The sequence below is a fragment of the Gobio gobio genome (genome assembly GCF_949357685.1).
Source record: "Gobio gobio genome assembly, chromosome: 6".
Lineage (NCBI taxonomy): Eukaryota > Metazoa > Chordata > Actinopteri > Cypriniformes > Gobionidae > Gobio > Gobio gobio.
In genome coordinates, this window is record NC_137102.1 from 50,637,259 (window position 1) to 50,663,928 (window position 26,670).

The following is a 26,670-nucleotide window of genomic DNA, read 5'->3' on the forward strand; positions in this document are numbered from 1 at the left end:
GGCCCTTAAGGACCCTGAACCCAAATGTGCACTTTTTTTTGATAACTTTTGACATTCAGACTCCAGAGAATCTTGCTGCACTGGTTTGGTTCCGGTCGGGCCAAAAACCTAGGACTAGTTTGCAAAAGTAGGTTTTTGGAAAAAAACAAAATACCCAAAATTATTCCCAGGGTGACGAGCCAATCCGAGGCCTGCATGTTGTCCGCCTTGAGCCAAGGATTCCAAGGATATAAGACACTTGAGCCCACGCCTAACGGTTTAGGAGTTATGAGCCATTTTGTACTTTTGCTTGCTGTAGCGCCCCCGTCAGGCCGGTCGGGGCGTGCCTCGGTGACGCTGGTAGTCGTTGTGAGTACTACCAGCCCTGAAAGTTTCATGTCTCTACAACTTATGGTTTGGTCTGCCCGATCAGTTTTAGATGGAGAATGATGCATCATGGGAAAATTAACAATTACAATAGGGTTTCAGCCTTTCAGGCTTGAACCCCTAATAAAAGAGGGCATAAAAAGGGCCTTCAAAAGCCTATAAAAAATAAAGTATAGGGTCTCAGAGCTTGATTTTTGAGCTGCTGGTTACAAAAACTTTATCAAGCGTTTCGACATGCGCATCGGAGAGGTCAGAGGTCGATTTTTGCATTTTCAGCTCATTTAGCATGGAAATGCTGTGTTTTTTTTTAAACCTTTTAAACTGTAGTACCTCTACTGGTGGCCCGATCTCCACAAAAGTGTGCACGCTTCTTTAGAATAATATGGCGCACGTGCTCAGCTAATTTGGTGAAGTTTTGCGCAGAGCAGACCCTTTTTCAGTCATTTAATGGTCATTTATAGAGCATTTTTTCACCTTTATAAGAGTTAAACCGCCATTAATGGCCATAGCAGTTGGCAAGCTTCTTTGGGATCACGTGACGCATGTGCATGCCCGATTTGGTGAAGGTGTATGCAAATCAGGCCGGAAGAGGGCCGCTTTCAGCCATATAATGGGATTTTCCATTGAAATACATCATTTTGACCCCTTTTTAACCTTTATAGCGCCACCAAGTGGCCAGTTGCTGCGTCCTTTTTCACGTAGCCACAAAATGAGCTCATACATAGGCGTGCTGAGTTTGGTGAAAATATCTCGTTCCGTTGACGAGTTATGGCCAGTGAAGTAAAAGTGGCTCCTCCCACCTCAAGCGTTTTGGCGGCCCTTAAGGACCCTGAACCCAAATGTGCACTTTTTTTTGATAACTTTTGACATTCAGACTCCAGAGAATCTTGCTGCACTGGTTTGGTTCCGGTCGGGCCAAAAACCTAGGACTAGTTTGCAAAAGTAGGTTTTTGGAAAAAAACAAAATACCCAAAATTATTCCCAGGGTGACGAGCCAATCCGAGGCCTGCATGTTGTCCGCCTTGAGCCAAGGATTCCAAGGATATAAGACACTTGAGCCCACGCCTAACGGTTTAGGAGTTATGAGCCATTTTGTACTTTTGCTTGCTGTAGCGCCCCCGTCAGGCCGGTCGGGGCGTGCCTCGGTGACGCTGGTAGTCGTTGTGAGTACTACCAGCCCTGAAAGTTTCATGTCTCTACAACTTATGGTTTGGTCTGCCCGATCAGTTTTAGATGGAGAATGATGCATCATGGGAAAATTAACAATTACAATAGGGTTTCAGCCTTTCAGGCTTGAACCCCTAATAAAAGAGGGCATAAAAAGGGCCTTCAAAAGCCTATAAAAAATAAAGTATAGGGTCTCAGAGCTTGATTTTTGAGCTGCTGGTTACAAAAACTTTATCAAGCGTTTCGACATGCGCATCGGAGAGGTCAGAGGTCGATTTTTGCATTTTCAGCTCATTTAGCATGGAAATGCTGTGTTTTTTTTTAAACCTTTTAAACTGTAGTACCTCTACTGGTGGCCCGATCTCCACAAAAGTGTGCACGCTTCTTTAGAATAATATGGCGCACGTGCTCAGCTAATTTGGTGAAGTTTTGCGCAGAGCAGACCCTTTTTCAGTCATTTAATGGTCATTTATAGAGCATTTTTTCACCTTTATAAGAGTTAAACCGCCATTAATGGCCATAGCAGTTGGCAAGCTTCTTTGGGATCACGTGACGCATGTGCATGCCCGATTTGGTGAAGGTGTATGCAAATCAGGCCGGAAGAGGGCCGCTTTCAGCCATATAATGGGATTTTCCATTGAAATACATCATTTTGACCCCTTTTTAACCTTTATAGCGCCACCAAGTGGCCAGTTGCTGCGTCCTTTTTCACGTAGCCACAAAATGAGCTCATACATAGGCGTGCTGAGTTTGGTGAAAATATCTCGTTCCGTTGACGAGTTATGGCCAGTGAAGTAAAAGTGGCTCCTCCCACCTCAAGCGTTTTGGCGGCCCTTAAGGACCCTGAACCCAAATGTGCACTTTTTTTTGATAACTTTTGACATTCAGACTCCAGAGAATCTTGCTGCACTGGTTTGGTTCCGGTCGGGCCAAAAACCTAGGACTAGTTTGCAAAAGTAGGTTTTTGGAAAAAAACAAAATACCCAAAATTATTCCCAGGGTGACGAGCCAATCCGAGGCCTGCATGTTGTCCGCCTTGAGCCAAGGATTCCAAGGATATAAGACACTTGAGCCCACGCCTAACGGTTTAGGAGTTATGAGCCATTTTGTACTTTTGCTTGCTGTAGCGCCCCCGTCAGGCCGGTCGGGGCGTGCCTCGGTGACGCTGGTAGTCGTTGTGAGTACTACCAGCCCTGAAAGTTTCATGTCTCTACAACTTATGGTTTGGTCTGCCCGATCAGTTTTAGATGGAGAATGATGCATCATGGGAAAATTAACAATTACAATAGGGTTTCAGCCTTTCAGGCTTGAACCCCTAATAAAAGAGGGCATAAAAAGGGCCTTCAAAAGCCTATAAAAAATAAAGTATAGGGTCTCAGAGCTTGATTTTTGAGCTGCTGGTTGCAAAAACTTTATCAAGCGTTTCGACATGCGCATCGGAGAGGTCAGAGGTCGATTTTTGCATTTTCAGCTCATTTAGCATGGAAATGCTGTGTTTTTTTTTAAACCTTTTAAACTGTAGTACCTCTACTGGTGGCCCGATCTCCACAAAAGTGTGCACGCTTCTTTAGAATAATATGGCGCACGTGCTCAGCTAATTTGGTGAAGTTTTGCGCAGAGCAGACCCTTTTTCAGTCATTTAATGGTCATTTATAGAGCATTTTTTCACCTTTATAAGAGTTAAACCGCCATTAATGGCCATAGCAGTTGGCAAGCTTCTTTGGGATCACGTGACGCATGTGCATGCCCGATTTGGTGAAGGTGTATGCAAATCAGGCCGGAAGAGGGCCGCTTTCAGCCATATAATGGGATTTTCCATTGAAATACATCATTTTGACCCCTTTTTAACCTTTATAGCGCCACCAAGTGGCCAGTTGCTGCGTCCTTTTTCACGTAGCCACAAAATGAGCTCATACATAGGCGTGCTGAGTTTGGTGAAAATATCTCGTTCCGTTGACGAGTTATGGCCAGTGAAGTAAAAGTGGCTCCTCCCACCTCAAGCGTTTTGGCGGCCCTTAAGGACCCTGAACCCAAATGTGCACTTTTTTTTGATAACTTTTGACATTCAGACTCCAGAGAATCTTGCTGCACTGGTTTGGTTCCGGTCGGGCCAAAAACCTAGGACTAGTTTGCAAAAGTAGGTTTTTGGAAAAAAACAAAATACCCAAAATTATTCCCAGGGTGACGAGCCAATCCGAGGCCTGCATGTTGTCCGCCTTGAGCCAAGGATTCCAAGGATATAAGACACTTGAGCCCACGCCTAACGGTTTAGGAGTTATGAGCCATTTTGTACTTTTGCTTGCTGTAGCGCCCCCGTCAGGCCGGTCGGGGCGTGCCTCGGTGACGCTGGTAGTCGTTGTGAGTACTACCAGCCCTGAAAGTTTCATGTCTCTACAACTTATGGTTTGGTCTGCCCGATCAGTTTTAGATGGAGAATGATGCATCATGGGAAAATTAACAATTACAATAGGGTTTCAGCCTTTCAGGCTTGAACCCCTAATAAAAGAGGGCATAAAAAGGGCCTTCAAAAGCCTATAAAAAATAAAGTATAGGGTCTCAGAGCTTGATTTTTGAGCTGCTGGTTGCAAAAACTTTATCAAGCGTTTCGACATGCGCATCGGAGAGGTCAGAGGTCGATTTTTGCATTTTCAGCTCATTTAGCATGGAAATGCTGTGTTTTTTTTTAAACCTTTTAAACTGTAGTACCTCTACTGGTGGCCCGATCTCCACAAAAGTGTGCACGCTTCTTTAGAATAATATGGCGCACGTGCTCAGCTAATTTGGTGAAGTTTTGCGCAGAGCAGACCCTTTTTCAGTCATTTAATGGTCATTTATAGAGCATTTTTTCACCTTTATAAGAGTTAAACCGCCATTAATGGCCATAGCAGTTGGCAAGCTTCTTTGGGATCACGTGACGCATGTGCATGCCCGATTTGGTGAAGGTGTATGCAAATCAGGCCGGAAGAGGGCCGCTTTCAGCCATATAATGGGATTTTCCATTGAAATACATCATTTTGACCCCTTTTTAACCTTTATAGCGCCACCAAGTGGCCAGTTGCTGCGTCCTTTTTCACGTAGCCACAAAATGAGCTCATACATAGGCGTGCTGAGTTTGGTGAAAATATCTCGTTCCGTTGACGAGTTATGGCCAGTGAAGTAAAAGTGGCTCCTCCCACCTCAAGCGTTTTGGCGGCCCTTAAGGACCCTGAACCCAAATGTGCACTTTTTTTTGATAACTTTTGACATTCAGACTCCAGAGAATCTTGCTGCACTGGTTTGGTTCCGGTCGGGCCAAAAACCTAGGACTAGTTTGCAAAAGTAGGTTTTTGGAAAAAACCAAAATACCCAAAATTATTCCCAGGGTGACGAGCCAATCCGAGGCCTGCATGTTGTCCGCCTTGAGCCAAGGATTCCAAGGATATAAGACACTTGAGCCCACGCCTAACGGTTTAGGAGTTATGAGCCATTTTGTACTTTTGCTTGCTGTAGCGCCCCCGTCAGGCCGGTCGGGGCGTGCCTCGGTGACGCTGGTAGTCGTTGTGAGTACTACCAGCCCTGAAAGTTTCATGTCTCTACAACTTATGGTTTGGTCTGCCCGATCAGTTTTAGATGGAGAATGATGCATCATGGGAAAATTAACAATTACAATAGGGTTTCAGCCTTTCAGGCTTGAACCCCTAATAAAAGAGGGCATAAAAAGGGCCTTCAAAAGCCTATAAAAAATAAAGTATAGGGTCTCAGAGCTTGATTTTTGAGCTGCTGGTTACAAAAACTTTATCAAGCGTTTCGACATGCGCATCGGAGAGGTCAGAGGTCGATTTTTGCATTTTCAGCTCATTTAGCATGGAAATGCTGTGTTTTTTTTTAAACCTTTTAAACTGTAGTACCTCTACTGGTGGCCCGATCTCCACAAAAGTGTGCACGCTTCTTTAGAATAATATGGCGCACGTGCTCAGCTAATTTGGTGAAGTTTTGCGCAGAGCAGACCCTTTTTCAGTCATTTAATGGTCATTTATAGAGCATTTTTTCACCTTTATAAGAGTTAAACCGCCATTAATGGCCATAGCAGTTGGCAAGCTTCTTTGGGATCACGTGACGCATGTGCATGCCCGATTTGGTGAAGGTGTATGCAAATCAGGCCGGAAGAGGGCCGCTTTCAGCCATATAATGGGATTTTCCATTGAAATACATCATTTTGACCCCTTTTTAACCTTTATAGCGCCACCAAGTGGCCAGTTGCTGCGTCCTTTTTCACGTAGCCACAAAATGAGCTCATACATAGGCGTGCTGAGTTTGGTGAAAATATCTCGTTCCGTTGACGAGTTATGGCCAGTGAAGTAAAAGTGGCTCCTCCCACCTCAAGCGTTTTGGCGGCCCTTAAGGACCCTGAACCCAAATGTGCACTTTTTTTTGATAACTTTTGACATTCAGACTCCAGAGAATCTTGCTGCACTGGTTTGGTTCCGGTCGGGCCAAAAACCTAGGACTAGTTTGCAAAAGTAGGTTTTTGGAAAAAAACAAAATACCCAAAATTATTCCCAGGGTGACGAGCCAATCCGAGGCCTGCATGTTGTCCGCCTTGAGCCAAGGATTCCAAGGATATAAGACACTTGAGCCCACGCCTAACGGTTTAGGAGTTATGAGCCATTTTGTACTTTTGCTTGCTGTAGCGCCCCCGTCAGGCCGGTCGGGGCGTGCCTCGGTGACGCTGGTAGTCGTTGTGAGTACTACCAGCCCTGAAAGTTTCATGTCTCTACAACTTATGGTTTGGTCTGCCCGATCAGTTTTAGATGGAGAATGATGCATCATGGGAAAATTAACAATTACAATAGGGTTTCAGCCTTTCAGGCTTGAACCCCTAATAAAAGAGGGCATAAAAAGGGCCTTCAAAAGCCTATAAAAAATAAAGTATAGGGTCTCAGAGCTTGATTTTTGAGCTGCTGGTTACAAAAACTTTATCAAGCGTTTCGACATGCGCATCGGAGAGGTCAGAGGTCGATTTTTGCATTTTCAGCTCATTTAGCATGGAAATGCTGTGTTTTTTTTTAAACCTTTTAAACTGTAGTACCTCTACTGGTGGCCCGATCTCCACAAAAGTGTGCACGCTTCTTTAGAATAATATGGCGCACGTGCTCAGCTAATTTGGTGAAGTTTTGCGCAGAGCAGACCCTTTTTCAGTCATTTAATGGTCATTTATAGAGCATTTTTTCACCTTTATAAGAGTTAAACCGCCATTAATGGCCATAGCAGTTGGCAAGCTTCTTTGGGATCACGTGACGCATGTGCATGCCCGATTTGGTGAAGGTGTATGCAAATCAGGCCGGAAGAGGGCCGCTTTCAGCCATATAATGGGATTTTCCATTGAAATACATCATTTTGACCCCTTTTTAACCTTTATAGCGCCACCAAGTGGCCAGTTGCTGCGTCCTTTTTCACGTAGCCACAAAATGAGCTCATACATAGGCGTGCTGAGTTTGGTGAAAATATCTCGTTCCGTTGACGAGTTATGGCCAGTGAAGTAAAAGTGGCTCCTCCCACCTCAAGCGTTTTGGCGGCCCTTAAGGACCCTGAACCCAAATGTGCACTTTTTTTTGATAACTTTTGACATTCAGACTCCAGAGAATCTTGCTGCACTGGTTTGGTTCCGGTCGGGCCAAAAACCTAGGACTAGTTTGCAAAAGTAGGTTTTTGGAAAAAAACAAAATACCCAAAATTATTCCCAGGGTGACGAGCCAATCCGAGGCCTGCATGTTGTCCGCCTTGAGCCAAGGATTCCAAGGATATAAGACACTTGAGCCCACGCCTAACGGTTTAGGAGTTATGAGCCATTTTGTACTTTTGCTTGCTGTAGCGCCCCCGTCAGGCCGGTCGGGGCGTGCCTCGGTGACGCTGGTAGTCGTTGTGAGTACTACCAGCCCTGAAAGTTTCATGTCTCTACAACTTATGGTTTGGTCTGCCCGATCAGTTTTAGATGGAGAATGATGCATCATGGGAAAATTAACAATTACAATAGGGTTTCAGCCTTTCAGGCTTGAACCCCTAATAAAAGAGGGCATAAAAAGGGCCTTCAAAAGCCTATAAAAAATAAAGTATAGGGTCTCAGAGCTTGATTTTTGAGCTGCTGGTTACAAAAACTTTATCAAGCGTTTCGACATGCGCATCGGAGAGGTCAGAGGTCGATTTTTGCATTTTCAGCTCATTTAGCATGGAAATGCTGTGTTTTTTTTTAAACCTTTTAAACTGTAGTACCTCTACTGGTGGCCCGATCTCCACAAAAGTGTGCACGCTTCTTTAGAATAATATGGCGCACGTGCTCAGCTAATTTGGTGAAGTTTTGCGCAGAGCAGACCCTTTTTCAGTCATTTAATGGTCATTTATAGAGCATTTTTTCACCTTTATAAGAGTTAAACCGCCATTAATGGCCATAGCAGTTGGCAAGCTTCTTTGGGATCACGTGACGCATGTGCATGCCCGATTTGGTGAAGGTGTATGCAAATCAGGCCGGAAGAGGGCCGCTTTCAGCCATATAATGGGATTTTCCATTGAAATACATCATTTTGACCCCTTTTTAACCTTTATAGCGCCACCAAGTGGCCAGTTGCTGCGTCCTTTTTCACGTAGCCACAAAATGAGCTCATACATAGGCGTGCTGAGTTTGGTGAAAATATCTCGTTCCGTTGACGAGTTATGGCCAGTGAAGTAAAAGTGGCTCCTCCCACCTCAAGCGTTTTGGCGGCCCTTAAGGACCCTGAACCCAAATGTGCACTTTTTTTTGATAACTTTTGACATTCAGACTCCAGAGAATCTTGCTGCACTGGTTTGGTTCCGGTCGGGCCAAAAACCTAGGACTAGTTTGCAAAAGTAGGTTTTTGGAAAAAACCAAAATACCCAAAATTATTCCCAGGGTGACGAGCCAATCCGAGGCCTGCATGTTGTCCGCCTTGAGCCAAGGATTCCAAGGATATAAGACACTTGAGCCCACGCCTAACGGTTTAGGAGTTATGAGCCATTTTGTACTTTTGCTTGCTGTAGCGCCCCCGTCAGGCCGGTCGGGGCGTGCCTCGGTGACGCTGGTAGTCGTTGTGAGTACTACCAGCCCTGAAAGTTTCATGTCTCTACAACTTATGGTTTGGTCTGCCCGATCAGTTTTAGATGGAGAATGATGCATCATGGGAAAATTAACAATTACAATAGGGTTTCAGCCTTTCAGGCTTGAACCCCTAATAAAAGAGGGCATAAAAAGGGCCTTCAAAAGCCTATAAAAAATAAAGTATAGGGTCTCAGAGCTTGATTTTTGAGCTGCTGGTTACAAAAACTTTATCAAGCGTTTCGACATGCGCATCGGAGAGGTCAGAGGTCGATTTTTGCATTTTCAGCTCATTTAGCATGGAAATGCTGTGTTTTTTTTTAAACCTTTTAAACTGTAGTACCTCTACTGGTGGCCCGATCTCCACAAAAGTTTGCACGCTTCTTTAGAATAATATGGCGCACGTGCTCAGCTAATTTGGTGAAGTTTTGCGCAGAGCAGACCCTTTTTCAGTCATTTAATGGTCATTTATAGAGCATTTTTTCACCTTTATAAGAGTTAAACCGCCATTAATGGCCATAGCAGTTGGCAAGCTTCTTTGGGATCACGTGACGCATGTGCATGCCCGATTTGGTGAAGGTGTATGCAAATCAGGCCGGAAGAGGGCCGCTTTCAGCCATATAATGGGATTTTCCATTGAAATACATCATTTTGACCCCTTTTTAACCTTTATAGCGCCACCAAGTGGCCAGTTGCTGCGTCCTTTTTCACGTAGCCACAAAATGAGCTCATACATAGGCGTGCTGAGTTTGGTGAAAATATCTCGTTCCGTTGACGAGTTATGGCCAGTGAAGTAAAAGTGGCTCCTCCCACCTCAAGCGTTTTGGCGGCCCTTAAGGACCCTGAACCCAAATGTGCACTTTTTTTTGATAACTTTTGACATTCAGACTCCAGAGAATCTTGCTGCACTGGTTTGGTTCCGGTCGGGCCAAAAACCTAGGACTAGTTTGCAAAAGTAGGTTTTTGGAAAAAACCAAAATACCCAAAATTATTCCCAGGGTGACGAGCCAATCCGAGGCCTGCATGTTGTCCGCCTTGAGCCAAGGATTCCAAGGATATAAGACACTTGAGCCCACGCCTAACGGTTTAGGAGTTATGAGCCATTTTGTACTTTTGCTTGCTGTAGCGCCCCCGTCAGGCCGGTCGGGGCGTGCCTCGGTGACGCTGGTAGTCGTTTTGAGTACTACCAGCCCTGAAAGTTTCATGTCTCTACAACTTATGGTTTGGTCTGCCCGATCAGTTTTAGATGGAGAATGATGCATCATGGGAAAATTAACAATTACAATAGGGTTTCAGCCTTTCAGGCTTGAACCCCTAATAAAAGAGGGCATAAAAAGGGCCTTCAAAAGCCTATAAAAAATAAAGTATAGGGTCTCAGAGCTTGATTTTTGAGCTGCTGGTTACAAAAACTTTATCAAGCGTTTCGACATGCGCATCGGAGAGGTCAGAGGTCGATTTTTGCATTTTCAGCTCATTTAGCATGGAAATGCTGTGTTTTTTTTTAAACCTTTTAAACTGTAGTACCTCTACTGGTGGCCCGATCTCCACAAAAGTGTGCACGCTTCTTTAGAATAATATGGCGCACGTGCTCAGCTAATTTGGTGAAGTTTTGCGCAGAGCAGACCCTTTTTCAGTCATTTAATGGTCATTTATAGAGCATTTTTTCACCTTTATAAGAGTTAAACCGCCATTAATGGCCATAGCAGTTGGCAAGCTTCTTTGGGATCACGTGACGCATGTGCATGCCCGATTTGGTGAAGGTGTATGCAAATCAGGCCGGAAGAGGGCCGCTTTCAGCCATATAATGGGATTTTCCATTGAAATACATCATTTTGACCCCTTTTTAACCTTTATAGCGCCACCAAGTGGCCAGTTGCTGCGTCCTTTTTCACGTAGCCACAAAATGAGCTCATACATAGGCGTGCTGAGTTTGGTGAAAATATCTCGTTCCGTTGACGAGTTATGGCCAGTGAAGTAAAAGTGGCTCCTCCCACCTCAAGCGTTTTGGCGGCCCTTAAGGACCCTGAACCCAAATGTGCACTTTTTTTTGATAACTTTTGACATTCAGACTCCAGAGAATCTTGCTGCACTGGTTTGGTTCCGGTCGGGCCAAAAACCTAGGACTAGTTTGCAAAAGTAGGTTTTTGGAAAAAAACAAAATACCCAAAATTATTCCCAGGGTGACGAGCCAATCCGAGGCCTGCATGTTGTCCGCCTTGAGCCAAGGATTCCAAGGATATAAGACACTTGAGCCCACGCCTAACGGTTTAGGAGTTATGAGCCATTTTGTACTTTTGCTTGCTGTAGCGCCCCCGTCAGGCCGGTCGGGGCGTGCCTCGGTGACGCTGGTAGTCGTTGTGAGTACTACCAGCCCTGAAAGTTTCATGTCTCTACAACTTATGGTTTGGTCTGCCCGATCAGTTTTAGATGGAGAATGATGCATCATGGGAAAATTAACAATTACAATAGGGTTTCAGCCTTTCAGGCTTGAACCCCTAATAAAAGAGGGCATAAAAAGGGCCTTCAAAAGCCTATAAAAAATAAAGTATAGGGTCTCAGAGCTTGATTTTTGAGCTGCTGGTTACAAAAACTTTATCAAGCGTTTCGACATGCGCATCGGAGAGGTCAGAGGTCGATTTTTGCATTTTCAGCTCATTTAGCATGGAAATGCTGTGTTTTTTTTTAAACCTTTTAAACTGTAGTACCTCTACTGGTGGCCCGATCTCCACAAAAGTTTGCACGCTTCTTTAGAATAATATGGCGCACGTGCTCAGCTAATTTGGTGAAGTTTTGCGCAGAGCAGACCCTTTTTCAGTCATTTAATGGTCATTTATAGAGCATTTTTTCACCTTTATAAGAGTTAAACCGCCATTAATGGCCATAGCAGTTGGCAAGCTTCTTTGGGATCACGTGACGCATGTGCATGCCCGATTTGGTGAAGGTGTATGCAAATCAGGCCGGAAGAGGGCCGCTTTCAGCTATATAATGGGATTTTCCATTGAAATACATCATTTTGACCCCTTTTTAACCTTTATAGCGCCACCAAGTGGCCAGTTGCTGCGTCCTTTTTCACGTAGCCACAAAATGAGCTCATACATAGGCGTGCTGAGTTTGGTGAAAATATCTCGTTCCGTTGACGAGTTATGGCCAGTGAAGTAAAAGTGGCTCCTCCCACCTCAAGCGTTTTGGCGGCCCTTAAGGACCCTGAACCCAAATGTGCACTTTTTTTTGATAACTTTTGACATTCAGACTCCAGAGAATCTTGCTGCACTGGTTTGGTTCCGGTCGGGCCAAAAACCTAGGACTAGTTCGCAAAAGTAGGTTTTTGGAAAAAACCAAAATACCCAAAATTATTCCCAGGGTGACGAGCCAATCCGAGGCCTGCATGTTGTCCGCCTTGAGCCAAGGATTCCAAGGATATAAGACACTTGAGCCCACGCCTAACGGTTTAGGAGTTATGAGCCATTTTGTACTTTTGCTTGCTGTAGCGCCCCCGTCAGGCCGGTCGGGGCGTGCCTCGGTGACGCTGGTAGTCGTTGTGAGTACTACCAGCCCTGAAAGTTTCATGTCTCTACAACTTATGGTTTGGTCTGCCCGATCAGTTTTAGATGGAGAATGATGCATCATGGGAAAATTAACAATTACAATAGGGTTTCAGCCTTTCAGGCTTGAACCCCTAATAAAAGAGGGCATAAAAAGGGCCTTCAAAAGCCTATAAAAAATAAAGTATAGGGTCTCAGAGCTTGATTTTTGAGCTGCTGGTTACAAAAACTTTATCAAGCGTTTCGACATGCGCATCGGAGAGGTCAGAGGTCGATTTTTGCATTTTCAGCTCATTTAGCATGGAAATGCTGTGTTTTTTTTTAAACCTTTTAAACTGTAGTACCTCTACTGGTGGCCCGATCTCCACAAAAGTGTGCACGCTTCTTTAGAATAATATGGCGCACGTGCTCAGCTAATTTGGTGAAGTTTTGCGCAGAGCAGACCCTTTTTCAGTCATTTAATGGTCATTTATAGAGCATTTTTTCACCTTTATAAGAGTTAAACCGCCATTAATGGCCATAGCAGTTGGCAAGCTTCTTTGGGATCACGTGACGCATGTGCATGCCCGATTTGGTGAAGGTGTATGCAAATCAGGCCGGAAGAGGGCCGCTTTCAGCCATATAATGGGATTTTCCATTGAAATACATCATTTTGACCCCTTTTTAACCTTTATAGCGCCACCAAGTGGCCAGTTGCTGCGTCCTTTTTCACGTAGCCACAAAATGAGCTCATACATAGGCGTGCTGAGTTTGGTGAAAATATCTCGTTCCGTTGACGAGTTATGGCCAGTGAAGTAAAAGTGGCTCCTCCCACCTCAAGCGTTTTGGCGGCCCTTAAGGACCCTGAACCCAAATGTGCACTTTTTTTTGATAACTTTTGACATTCAGACTCCAGAGAATCTTGCTGCACTGGTTTGGTTCCGGTCGGGCCAAAAACCTAGGACTAGTTTGCAAAAGTAGGTTTTTGGAAAAAACCAAAATACCCAAAATTATTCCCAGGGTGACGAGCCAATCCGAGGCCTGCATGTTGTCCGCCTTGAGCCAAGGATTCCAAGGATATAAGACACTTGAGCCCACGCCTAACGGTTTAGGAGTTATGAGCCATTTTGTACTTTTGCTTGCTGTAGCGCCCCCGTCAGGCCGGTCGGGGCGTGCCTCGGTGACGCTGGTAGTCGTTGTGAGTACTACCAGCCCTGAAAGTTTCATGTCTCTACAACTTATGGTTTGGTCTGCCCGATCAGTTTTAGATGGAGAATGATGCATCATGGGAAAATTAACAATTACAATAGGGTTTCAGCCTTTCAGGCTTGAACCCCTAATAAAAGAGGGCATAAAAAGGGCCTTCAAAAGCCTATAAAAAATAAAGTATAGGGTCTCAGAGCTTGATTTTTGAGCTGCTGGTTACAAAAACTTTATCAAGCGTTTCGACATGCGCATCGGAGAGGTCAGAGGTCGATTTTTGCATTTTCAGCTCATTTAGCATGGAAATGCTGTGTTTTTTTTTAAACCTTTTAAACTGTAGTACCTCTACTGGTGGCCCGATCTCCACAAAAGTGTGCACGCTTCTTTAGAATAATATGGCGCACGTGCTCAGCTAATTTGGTGAAGTTTTGCGCAGAGCAGACCCTTTTTCAGTCATTTAATGGTCATTTATAGAGCATTTTTTCACCTTTATAAGAGTTAAACCGCCATTAATGGCCATAGCAGTTGGCAAGCTTCTTTGGGATCACGTGACGCATGTGCATGCCCGATTTGGTGAAGGTGTATGCAAATCAGGCCGGAAGAGGGCCGCTTTCAGCCATATAATGGGATTTTCCATTGAAATACATCATTTTGACCCCTTTTTAACCTTTATAGCGCCACCAAGTGGCCAGTTGCTGCGTCCTTTTTCACGTAGCCACAAAATGAGCTCATACATAGGCGTGCTGAGTTTGGTGAAAATATCTCGTTCCGTTGACGAGTTATGGCCAGTGAAGTAAAAGTGGCTCCTCCCACCTCAAGCGTTTTGGCGGCCCTTAAGGACCCTGAACCCAAATGTGCACTTTTTTTTGATAACTTTTGACATTCAGACTCCAGAGAATCTTGCTGCACTGGTTTGGTTCCGGTCGGGCCAAAAACCTAGGACTAGTTCGCAAAAGTAGGTTTTTGGAAAAAAACAAAATACCCAAAATTATTCCCAGGGTGACGAGCCAATCCGAGGCCTGCATGTTGTCCGCCTTGAGCCAAGGATTCCAAGGATATAAGACACTTGAGCCCACGCCTAACGGTTTAGGAGTTATGAGCCATTTTGTACTTTTGCTTGCTGTAGCGCCCCCGTCAGGCCGGTCGGGGCGTGCCTCGGTGACGCTGGTAGTCGTTGTGAGTACTACCAGCCCTGAAAGTTTCATGTCTCTACAACTTATGGTTTGGTCTGCCCGATCAGTTTTAGATGGAGAATGATGCATCATGGGAAAATTAACAATTACAATAGGGTTTCAGCCTTTCAGGCTTGAACCCCTAATAAAAGAGGGCATAAAAAGGGCCTTCAAAAGCCTATAAAAAATAAAGTATAGGGTCTCAGAGCTTGATTTTTGAGCTGCTGGTTACAAAAACTTTATCAAGCGTTTCGACATGCGCATCGGAGAGGTCAGAGGTCGATTTTTGCATTTTCAGCTCATTTAGCATGGAAATGCTGTGTTTTTTTTTAAACCTTTTAAACTGTAGTACCTCTACTGGTGGCCCGATCTCCACAAAAGTTTGCACGCTTCTTTAGAATAATATGGCGCACGTGCTCAGCTAATTTGGTGAAGTTTTGCGCAGAGCAGACCCTTTTTCAGTCATTTAATGGTCATTTATAGAGCATTTTTTCACCTTTATAAGAGTTAAACCGCCATTAATGGCCATAGCAGTTGGCAAGCTTCTTTGGGATCACGTGACGCATGTGCATGCCCGATTTGGTGAAGGTGTATGCAAATCAGGCCGGAAGAGGGCCGCTTTCAGCCATATAATGGGATTTTCCATTGAAATACATCATTTTGACCCCTTTTTAACCTTTATAGCGCCACCAAGTGGCCAGTTGCTGCGTCCTTTTTCACGTAGCCACAAAATGAGCTCATACATAGGCGTGCTGAGTTTGGTGAAAATATCTCGTTCCGTTGACGAGTTATGGCCAGTGAAGTAAAAGTGGCTCCTCCCACCTCAAGCGTTTTGGCGGCCCTTAAGGACCCTGAACCCAAATGTGCACTTTTTTTTGATAACTTTTGACATTCAGACTCCAGAGAATCTTGCTGCACTGGTTTGGTTCCGGTCGGGCCAAAAACCTAGGACTAGTTTGCAAAAGTAGGTTTTTGGAAAAAACCAAAATACCCAAAATTATTCCCAGGGTGACGAGCCAATCCGAGGCCTGCATGTTGTCCGCCTTGAGCCAAGGATTCCAAGGATATAAGACACTTGAGCCCACGCCTAACGGTTTAGGAGTTATGAGCCATTTTGTACTTTTGCTTGCTGTAGCGCCCCCGTCAGGCCGGTCGGGGCGTGCCTCGGTGACGCTGGTAGTCGTTGTGAGTACTACCAGCCCTGAAAGTTTCATGTCTCTACAACTTATGGTTTGGTCTGCCCGATCAGTTTTAGATGGAGAATGATGCATCATGGGAAAATTAACAATTACAATAGGGTTTCAGCCTTTCAGGCTTGAACCCCTAATAAAAGAGGGCATAAAAAGGGCCTTCAAAAGCCTATAAAAAATAAAGTATAGGGTCTCAGAGCTTGATTTTTGAGCTGCTGGTTACAAAAACTTTATCAAGCGTTTCGACATGCGCATCGGAGAGGTCAGAGGTCGATTTTTGCATTTTCAGCTCATTTAGCATGGAAATGCTGTGTTTTTTTTTAAACCTTTTAAACTGTAGTACCTCTACTGGTGGCCCGATCTCCACAAAAGTTTGCACGCTTCTTTAGAATAATATGGCGCACGTGCTCAGCTAATTTGGTGAAGTTTTGCGCAGAGCAGACCCTTTTTCAGTCATTTAATGGTCATTTATAGAGCATTTTTTCACCTTTATAAGAGTTAAACCGCCATTAATGGCCATAGCAGTTGGCAAGCTTCTTTGGGATCACGTGACGCATGTGCATGCCCGATTTGGTGAAGGTGTATGCAAATCAGGCCGGAAGAGGGCCGCTTTCAGCCATATAATGGGATTTTCCATTGAAATACATCATTTTGACCCCTTTTTAACCTTTATAGCGCCACCAAGTGGCCAGTTGCTGCGTCCTTTTTCACGTAGCCACAAAATGAGCTCATACATAGGCGTGCTGAGTTTGGTGAAAATATCTCGTTCCGTTGACGAGTTATGGCCAGTGAAGTAAAAGTGGCTCCTCCCACCTCAAGCGTTTTGGCGGCCCTTAAGGACCCTGAACCCAAATGTGCACTTTTTTTTGATAACTTTTGACATTCAGACTCCAGAGAATCTTGCTGCACTGGTTTGGTTCCGGTCGGGCCAAAAACCTAGGACTAGTTCGCAAAAGTAGGTTTTTGGAAAAAACCAAAATACCCAAAATTATTCCCAGGGTGACGAGCCAATCCGAGGCCTGCATGTTGTCCGCCTTGAGCCAAGGATTCCAAGGATATAAGACACTTGAGCCCACGCCTAACGGTTTAGGAGTTATGAGCCATTTTGTACTTTTGCTTGCTGTAGCGCCCCCGTCAGGCCGGTCGGGGCGTGCCTCGGTGACGCTGGTAGTCGTTGTGAGTACTACCAGCCCTGAAAGTTTCATGTCTCTACAACTTATGGTTTGGTCTGCCCGATCAGTTTTAGATGGAGAATGATGCATCATGGGAAAATTAACAATTACAATAGGGTTTCAGCCTTTCAGGCTTGAACCCCTAAAAATCAGCACAAATACAATAGGGTTTCAGCACTTCGTGCTTGAACCCCTAAAAATCAGCACAAATACAATAGGTGTTCAGCACTTCGTGCTTGAACCCCTAATAACAAGGTTTGATCACCAAGACTGCATTTATTTGATCAAAACAGTAACACCAATAAACTTGTAAATATAAATAAGTTTTCCGTTGAAATATATTTTAAATTTTATTTCATTTCTGTGATGCAAAGCTGAATTTTCAGCATCATTACTCCAGTCTTCAGTGTCATCTTTCTAATATGCTGATTTGTTGCTCAAGACACAATTCTTATTATTATCAGTGTTGCTGCTTAATATTTTTGTGGAAACCGTGATACATTTTTAAAATAGAAATATTTATGTAATGTATATTTACTGTCACTCTAAATCAATGTAATGCATCCTTGCTTAATAAAATATAAATTTCTTAAAATATCTTATTGAGCCCAAACTTTTGAACAGTAGTGTGTCTGACTTGTCTTAAATTCTAAGGTTTACTCAGAATATGAGTGTTTGCTTATTTTGGACTGGGTTTAGCTCTTTGCTTGTTTCTTGGTTTGGATCTAGTAAAGTAATCCATGCTGCCATCTCAAATGCCTTCATACTAAATGACTCTTCAACAAGACTGTAACTAGGGTATCCCGGGCCCCAGTGCAGGTTGTTGCGGTAGGCCCTCCTCGATTGAAATTGTGGTCCGGGTGGGGAGCGGGGAGCCTTTACCATGGTGGAGGTTTTGGGCCCCCCTCGGTTGAAATCGCAGGGGCGTCTTGAACATGGGGTTTGGGAGCGAAGGTGCAGTGGGGTTATTCAAAGAAATTAAATATTTGATATTTAATCAAATGATGAAAGAGATTTAAGGGAATAAAGAAAAAATAAGAACGGTAAATCAAGCATTCTGCGTTAGTTCAGGCAGGCTACGTAGTCAAGCTCCGCTATCAGCTGATTGGAAAAATTCCAACTCTGCCCATATCAGCTGATCCTCAATTGGCAACTTCAGTCTGACTGCTTGGCTGCTTCCACTGCATGCTACTTTGCAACCCACCTCCATCCCAGCTCCTCCTTCAACTGTGTTTAACTTAATTAAAGGGATAGTTCACTCAAAAATGAGAATTAGCCAATGATGTACTCACCCCCAAGTCATCCAAGGTGTATATGACATTCTTCTTTCAAACGAATAAAATCGGAGTTATATTACAAAAGTCCAGGCTATTCCAAGCATTAGAATTTGATTCATAGTTGCTCTGTTTTTGAAGTCCATAAAAAGTGCATCTGTCCATCAAATAACATGCTCCACGCGGCTCCGGGGTGTTAATTAAGGCCTTCTGAAGCGAATCGACGCGTTTGTGTAAGAAAAATATTCATATTTAAAACTTTATCACGTAAACTTTCGGCCGACCACCTTCCATGGAAAAGTGTTGAATGTTGAAAATGAAACTCAAGATGCGTACGTGACGTCATGACGAGCGGACCTGGTCATGTTAGTCTTTCGATCAGCAGGGGAAATTTAAAAAAAAAATCCATAAATTGAACAGGGAAGGCGGTCGGTCGAAAGTTTACTTGATAAAGTTTTAAATATGGATATTTTTCTTACACAAACGCATCGATTCGCTTCAGAAGGCCTTTATTAAAACCCCAGAGCCGCGTAGAGCACGTTATTTGATGGGCAGATGCACTTTTTATGGACTTCAAAAACAGAGCAACTATTACTGCAATTCTAATGCTTGGATTAGCCTGGACTTTTGTAATCTAACTCAGATTTTATTCGTCTGAAAGAAGAATGTCATATACACCTAGGATGACTTGAGGGTGAGTAAATTATGGGCTAATTTTCATTTTTGGGTGAACTATCCCTTTAATGTCATTCTGTTGTCATTGATGCATGTGTAATGGAGGCCAGCTAGTAGTTTCTGTGCGAGTAAACCTCACTTCTCTGATCTCAAGATGCTAGAGGTTGCAGCATTTAGCCTCCTTGCTAGAGCATCCGACTCTCATGCTGGCGGATCTGGGTTCGAGTCCCGCTTAGAGAGGGCAGGTTCGTACAGGAGGGGTTACACATGCTGTTTTCTCAATGGGGGATTTACACTGTCCTCCCAGTTTTTAAAAAAATGGGGGGTTGTCCCCCAGAAGCTGCTGCTGTTTCCTGTCTTGGCTTTTATGGAGTTCATGAAAAGGATGTAAGTTTAGCAAAATATGCCAAAACAAAAGTTGACTAAAAGTTTGTATATGGTGTTTTTGACTTAAGTGGACCTGACTGAAATGAAGTTCTAAGTATAACCTTTATGTGACCCTGGAACACAAAGTCATAAGAGTCAATTTTAATAAATAAGCTTTCCATTGATTGATGGTTTGTTAGGATAGGAATATTTGGAAATCTAGAATCTGAGGGTGCAAAAAATCTAAACTTTGAGAAAATTGCCTTTAAAGTTGTCCAAATGAATTCCATAACAACACATATTACTAATAACAATACATTTTTGATATATTTACGGTAGGAAATTTACAACCCCACATCAGAAAAAGTTGGGACAGTATGGAAAACGCAAAAAAAAAAAAGAAGTGATTTCTAAATTTACTTTGACTTGTATTTCATTGCAGACAATATGAACAAAAAATATGTCATGTTTTGTCTGGTCAACTTCATGTCATTTGTAAATATGCATCCTTTCCTGTCATTCAGACCTGCAACACATTTAAAAAAAAGTTGGGACAGTAAAGCATTTACCACTTTGTAATGTTGCCATTCCTTTTCACAACACTTAAAAGACATTTAGGGACTGAAGACACCAAGTGATGAAGTGTTTCAGTTGTAATTTTGTCCCATTCTTCCTGCAAACAAGTCTTAAGGTGGGCAACAGTACGGGGTCTTCGTTGTCGCATTTTGCGCTTCAAAATGCGCCACACATTCTCTATTGGAGACAGGTCGGGACTGCAGGCAGGCCAGTCAAGTACCCGTATCCTCTTCCTCTGCAGCCAGGACTTTGTAATGTGTGCAGAATGTGGTTTTGCATTGTCTTGTTGAAATATGCATGGACGTCCCTGGAAAAGATGTCTTCCTGAAGGCAGCATATTATGCTCCAAAATCTCTATGTACTTTTCAGCATTAATGGTGCCTTCACAGAAGTGCAAGTTACCTTTGCCAAGGGCACTGACACAACCCCATACCATGACAGACCCTGGCTTTTGGACTTGTTGCTGGTAACAGTCTGGATGATCCTTTTCTTCTTTGGTCCAGAGCACGCGGCGTCCATTCCTCCCAAAAAATACCTCAAATACTGATTAATCTGACCACAGTACACGTTTCCACTGTGTGATGGTCCATCCCAGATGCCTCCGAGCCCAGAGAAGTCGACGGCGCTTCTGGACACTGTTAACATAGGGCTTCCTTTTGGCACAATACAGTTTTAACTGGCATTTGTGGATGTAACTACGTATTGTGGTACTTGACAAAGGTTTGCCAAAGTAGTCCTGAGCCTATGTGGTGATATTGCTTATAGATGAATGACGATTCTTGATGCTGTGCCACCTGAGGGATCGGAGATCACCGTTGTTCAGCTTAGGCTTGCGCCCTTGTCCTTTACGCACTGAAATTCCTCCAGATTCCTTGAATCTTTTAATTATGTTATGCACTGTTGAATGTGAAATATCCAAATCTCTTCCTATCTTTCTTTGAGGAACATTGTTTTTAAACATTTCAATAATTTTCTCACGTATTTGTTGGCAAACTGGCGATCCTCGGCCCATCTTTGCTCCTAAAGGATTAGACCTTTCTTGGATGCTGCTTTTGTACCAAATCATAATTACAATCACCTGTTGACATCACCTGTTTCAAGTCACATAATTATTTAACCATTTTACCTCATTACTAGCCCTAAATTGCTCCTGTCCCAACTTTTTTTGAAATGTGTTGCAGGTCTGAATGACAGGAAAGGATGCATATTTACAAATGACATGAAGTTGACCAGACAAAACATGAAATATTTTGTGTTCATATTGTCTGCAATGAAATACAAGTCAAAGTAAATTTAGAAATCACTTTTTTTTTTTTTTTTTTTTGCATTTTCCATACTGTCCCAACTTTTTTCTGATTTAGGGTTGTACAAAATATCTTCATGGAACATGATTTTTGGCATTAAAAAAAAAAATCGATAAATTTGACCCATACAATGTATTGTTGGTTATTGCCACAAATACACCCGTGCGACTTATGACTGGTTTTGTGGTCCAGGGTCACATTTCTTTGTGAATTAATCAATTTACTCTTTGCAAATAATTTTAAATAAAAAAAATATGCACATATTCACTCTTGTTTGTATGTCTAATATGTCAAAAATGTAAAAAACGTTTCTTGTCTCATCACATTCAGTTATGAATGACAATTGAAATAATTGCATATTTCAATTCAAAATGGCGAAATTGCATTAAAAAGTTGAGTAGTTTGCATTATTGTATGTTGCTGTGGGTCGATAAACATATCCATCGTAAACAGTTGTCAAATTTGAAATATTTAGCTATACCACGCACTCTTTCACTGTAAAAACTACAGTCTTCAGTGAACATTAAACCCCGCCTTCTTTGATCTGATTGGCCATAATTTTGACATTGACAAGCACTGTTAAAACACTGAGGCAGACCAACCTAAAAAATTTAATTTTTAAGCGGTCTGCCATTCTAATAACAAACAGAACGGTGCATAATGAAGAGCAGCATTAAAGGTCCCATGGCATGAAATTTTCATTTTATGAGGTATTTCAACATTAATATGAGTTCCCCTAGCCTGAATATTGTCCCCAAGTAGATAGAAATGTTGATCGGTGTAAAACCAAGTTCTGGCTGTCTTTCTCTGCCTTTGAGAAAACCAATCCTGAAGTCAACCAATCCTGAAGTCTCCTGGTTTGACGTCCAAGCAGGAACGGTTACCTCCCTTTCCTCCGCCCAGAGAATCTGGCACGCCCATGCAAGCGCTATATTTGTGGCTTGTGAATGAGTGAACGCTGGCAGTTTCTCTGTGTTTGGATGTACAAATGAAAACAGAAGTCTTTTTTCAGTTCCTTCTGATCTGTGATCAGTGATTTCTTATGTGTAGCTAATTATTTATTATTCGTGCACACACTGCGGCTTCTCTCTCTCCCGACAGAACGGTGTTTTCGTGTTTTCTATCTTGTGAGTCAGTGTTTTTGTACGTCCTCGTCGCGTCTATCTGTTCTTAAATGTGCGTACAGTCGGGAGTTTCTGCTCAACATCGGCAGAGCCACATCTTTAGAGAGAAACCTCACGCACGCCGAAGCTCGGCCTTCAACATCCCCGACCCCCAGTACTGCATCTGGCCCACAGCGGAGGCACCAAACGCGGCGTTAGATTAAGCAGAAGGGGGGTAAGCGTGAGCGTATCCGGCTAGGCTAGCCAGCTTTCCCCACAATAAACTGGATTACATTCGATTACTGCTGTTGTGTCTTTGTTTGCTCTGTGTAAGTTACTCAATGCGCGTCACTGACGCTTTTCATATGATTGGAACATATCTAGAAATAATGCTTTAATCAAACTTACTAACTCGTTCATCTCACTGTAATGGTACATTGCATGTGTTACAAAGTTGGTAGAATAATGATGAAGACGGACTCGGCGTGACTGGGACTCGTGTTTATTCAGAACTCTCAGATACAGACACAATAAACTCGCGCTGACAGACAGCGCTCTCACAACTCAGTAGTTACTATAAATAACTTTGTTAGCAATCGCTCCGTCTCCGTGATGTCCGGTTCGCGAACGAATCATTCTTTTGAATCGGTTCTTTTTAGTGAACCGAACCAGTTCACCAAATCGGACTGAATCGTTCTAAGCGGTTCGCGTCTCGAGTCAGCGCTGATCCATAATTTACTAAAGTTACTAACTTTCTGACATGAGTGACAGCCCCTCCGACTAGAAATAAACTAATAACCTGAAGTATATTCTAGTAACTATAACAGTTCACCCTGAACTGAGACATGCTGAGAGAACTGATGAGAAGTGAACTCAGGTCCATCCGTCTCTCTGGCAGCAGCTCGTGCGTCGTAGACCTCGTTAAACCACGCCCCCTCCGCTCATTTCAAATGCAAAGATGTCAGCCAATCACAACAGTGGGCGTTTTTACTGAAGTCTCACAGCAGACACGCCTCTTGAAACAGGGCAGTCAGCCACAGGGCAAACAGCAGTATAGACAAAATGCCTTTTATTTCTAAATTATGACATTTTATGATGTAAAAATCATACTAACAATATAAGTACACCTCAGGAAACACTATAAAATAATAGAAAAATGCCATGCCATGGGACCTTTAAGAAATATTGGGGGACAATTTGGCCATATTCAATTATTGTCCAATTATTATATGTCCCCCTCAATGCCTAAGGTAGTTATGGCCCGAGAATCGTCACCAACTTTCTCCGCTATTGGCCTTTATTCACAGCAGCGCCGTCTAAAATTGTTAATGAAAGTGAGGCTGTGAGGGATAGACAAACATCTCTCAGTGGGTTGTACTGTTTTTTAATGTGTTTTTGGATTGTTCTGCTGACGAAACACTGAAAAAAAATATCTTTCCAAGAAAATTTCAGTAGACAAAAAACTGAGCTGTGAATTATCAGTGATTTATGAGCTTTATACAGCTCTTTTTTTTTTTACAGTGGATGCCATTGAAAACACATCAAGTCTGTCCCTCACAGCCTCGCTTTCATACCTGTCATGGCGCTGCTCTGAATAAGGTCTATAAAGACAGACCTGCTCCTCAATGCGGTCAAACTCAGTGATGGAGAGTGTGTGTGTGTGTGTGTGTGTGTGTGTGTGTGTGTGTGTGTGTGTGTGTGTGTGTGTGTGTGTGTGTGTGTGTGTGTGTGTGTGTGTGTGTGTGTGTGTGTGTGTGTGTGTGTGTGTGTGCACGTATATGCAAGGTGAACACAGCGGGGTGCCATCCCCTCAGATCCACTAAATCCACCACGATCTTTCCTCCTTTCATGCACTGATCTTCCTCCTCTTCTCCTCTTTCTCACTCCCTCCTCTCCTCCACTCACAGCCAGAGATAGAGGGATAGAAAGACAGGAACAGCCCTTTGATCTCAGTCCCCCCCTCTGCTTTGGACATCCAGAAAGGCCCAAGCATAAGATCATCTCCTCTCTGAAGTTCGTCGGATCGATGAGACCAAGCGAGGCACGAAGGGGAGTTAGTTCTTCATCCCTTCTTTTTTCTCTTTTTTTAATACTTCCTCGCATTTGTTCTCGGTTTTGATGGGTTTGCGTGGTGCTGAGGTAGCATGCAGGGCGTGGAAATGACTTTGAGAGCAGGACTGCGTGTCGCTGTCAAGGTCTGGACACAAACACAGTCACACCAACACACACGCACACAATCTCAGAGAGACCATCACAGATCAATCACTATGAGGAATTAACATCCATTTTGGGTGACAAGTTTTACAAGGTAAATATGCAAAGTAAAAGTCTAAACAGGCTTTGAAATGTTGAGATTCGTCCACTTTCACAAAATTTGGAAAATCGTATTCAAATGCATGCAAATATATACACAAGCCTTCAGAAAACATCTTCAGTTGTTGTATATCAACATGCAATTACACAAAGCACATTTGAAGTTCATCTAATGCAGACTGATAGCAATTCTCCTCGCAACATCATTTTACACTGAAAAATGTAAGAACTAGGTAAAATGTCCCTTTAAAATGTAACTAAGTTTCACAATTTAAAATATAAACAATATCAATAATCGATGACGTCACTGTAATAATTGCATTCAGAATAGTAATTGGTCATATAGTTAGCATATAGTTAGATACATTTTTGCCACAGAAACAGGTCTGTGTGGGGGACCCCCATCCTAAAATTTCTTTCTTTCTTTTATAAACACCCAATTTATACACAAAAAATGTAATATTCTAAATAGTGCAGTCAAATTGATTAATCGCATCCAAAATAAAAGTTTGTTTACATAATATGTGTGTACTGTTTAATTATTATGTATTTATAAATACACACTCATTCATGTATATATTTCAGAAATATTTGTATATATATATATATATATATATATATATATATATATATATATATATTTCTTAAATATATACATGCATGTATACACACACACATATAATATATAAACACAATTTTTTTATTTTGGATGCGATTAATCGCAATTAATCGATTTGACAGCACTAATTAGTTTGTAGTTTCTGGTTTTCAGACCTTTTATTGTGGCCAGCCTAAGGCACACCTGTGCAATAATCATGCTGTCTAATCAGCATCTTGATATGCCACACCTGTGAGGTGGATGGAGTATCTCGGTAAAGGAGAAGTGCTCACTAACACAGATTTAGACAGATTTGTGAACAATATTTCAGAGAAATAGGCCTTTTGTGTACATATAAAAAGTCTTAGATCTTTGAGTTCAGCTCATTAAAGATGGGGGCAAAAACAAAATGTTGCGTTTATAATATATATATATATATATATATATATATATATTTAAAAAAAAAATTATATTTAGGTAGTGTACTGTTAAATGTAATATTTATTTATTTGTTCAATTGTAATCAAATTTGTATTTAAATATATTAATCAAATAATTGATCTAATTTCATCCAATAATGTTAATAACTATTTTTACTTTTAACAATTTTAATAATTCATTTATTTATTTAAAATGTATTTATTCTTTTTTTTATTCTTTTTTTTTTACAGTTTTTCTCTAGCCTTTTCCACGGACCCCCTGCCACTCCCTTGCGGGGAGACCTCAGTTTGAAAACCCCTGAACTAGACAACCGTTGGACTGATTGACCCATCTTTACTCTGATATGGCAAGTCATTTACACAGAAATAACTCTCAGAGAACTCTCACCTAAACCTTTGACACTATTCTTTTGCTGCCTGCACTGATATTTTCTTCAGGAAATGTAAATGAAGTAATTATCAAATATGTTATATCTACTGTGTACTGACAGAAAGCCACAAACCTCAGTACTTCAGTGATAAACCACCTTAAAGTGCATGTAGAAAGAATGAATTTCACACATTTCAGACCTTTTAGACTGCAATAATGCATCCTTCAATTTCATACTTGATTTACTTTTTTTATTTTGTGCAATAAAAAAATGAATTTCGTACATTTGAGCTCCTGTTCCTCATGCTTCTTGTACAACATTTAAATAGAAACAAGCAGAATGAGAAGAAACAGTGGAGTTTGGCGCTCTCTGCTGGAATTGACATGCTAATGCATGACAATATGTAATGAATGACTTGCATGTATAACATATCTATATTTTTAGTTTTTAACTGATATAGCTTACATGTCCTCATATAGTAAGAAAGTGTATATTGTATAACTATACTTTACTAATTATAAGCACTCAACCAATCAAAGTAGAGAACCTAATATAAATGTGTCAACTAATTATGACCTTAGAATGAGTCTTAACTATGTGGATAACACACTCTAAATGAATAACTTGACGACATCTTGCTAACTACAGTTTGGGACTTGAAATGGGTCAGATCACGTCTGAAATTTAACACTGTGGAACTTTGTAAGAGTACAGTCTGTCCGCTGAGTGTCATGGGGAAATGGTTTGGAAAAGCACACAATATATCAGCAAC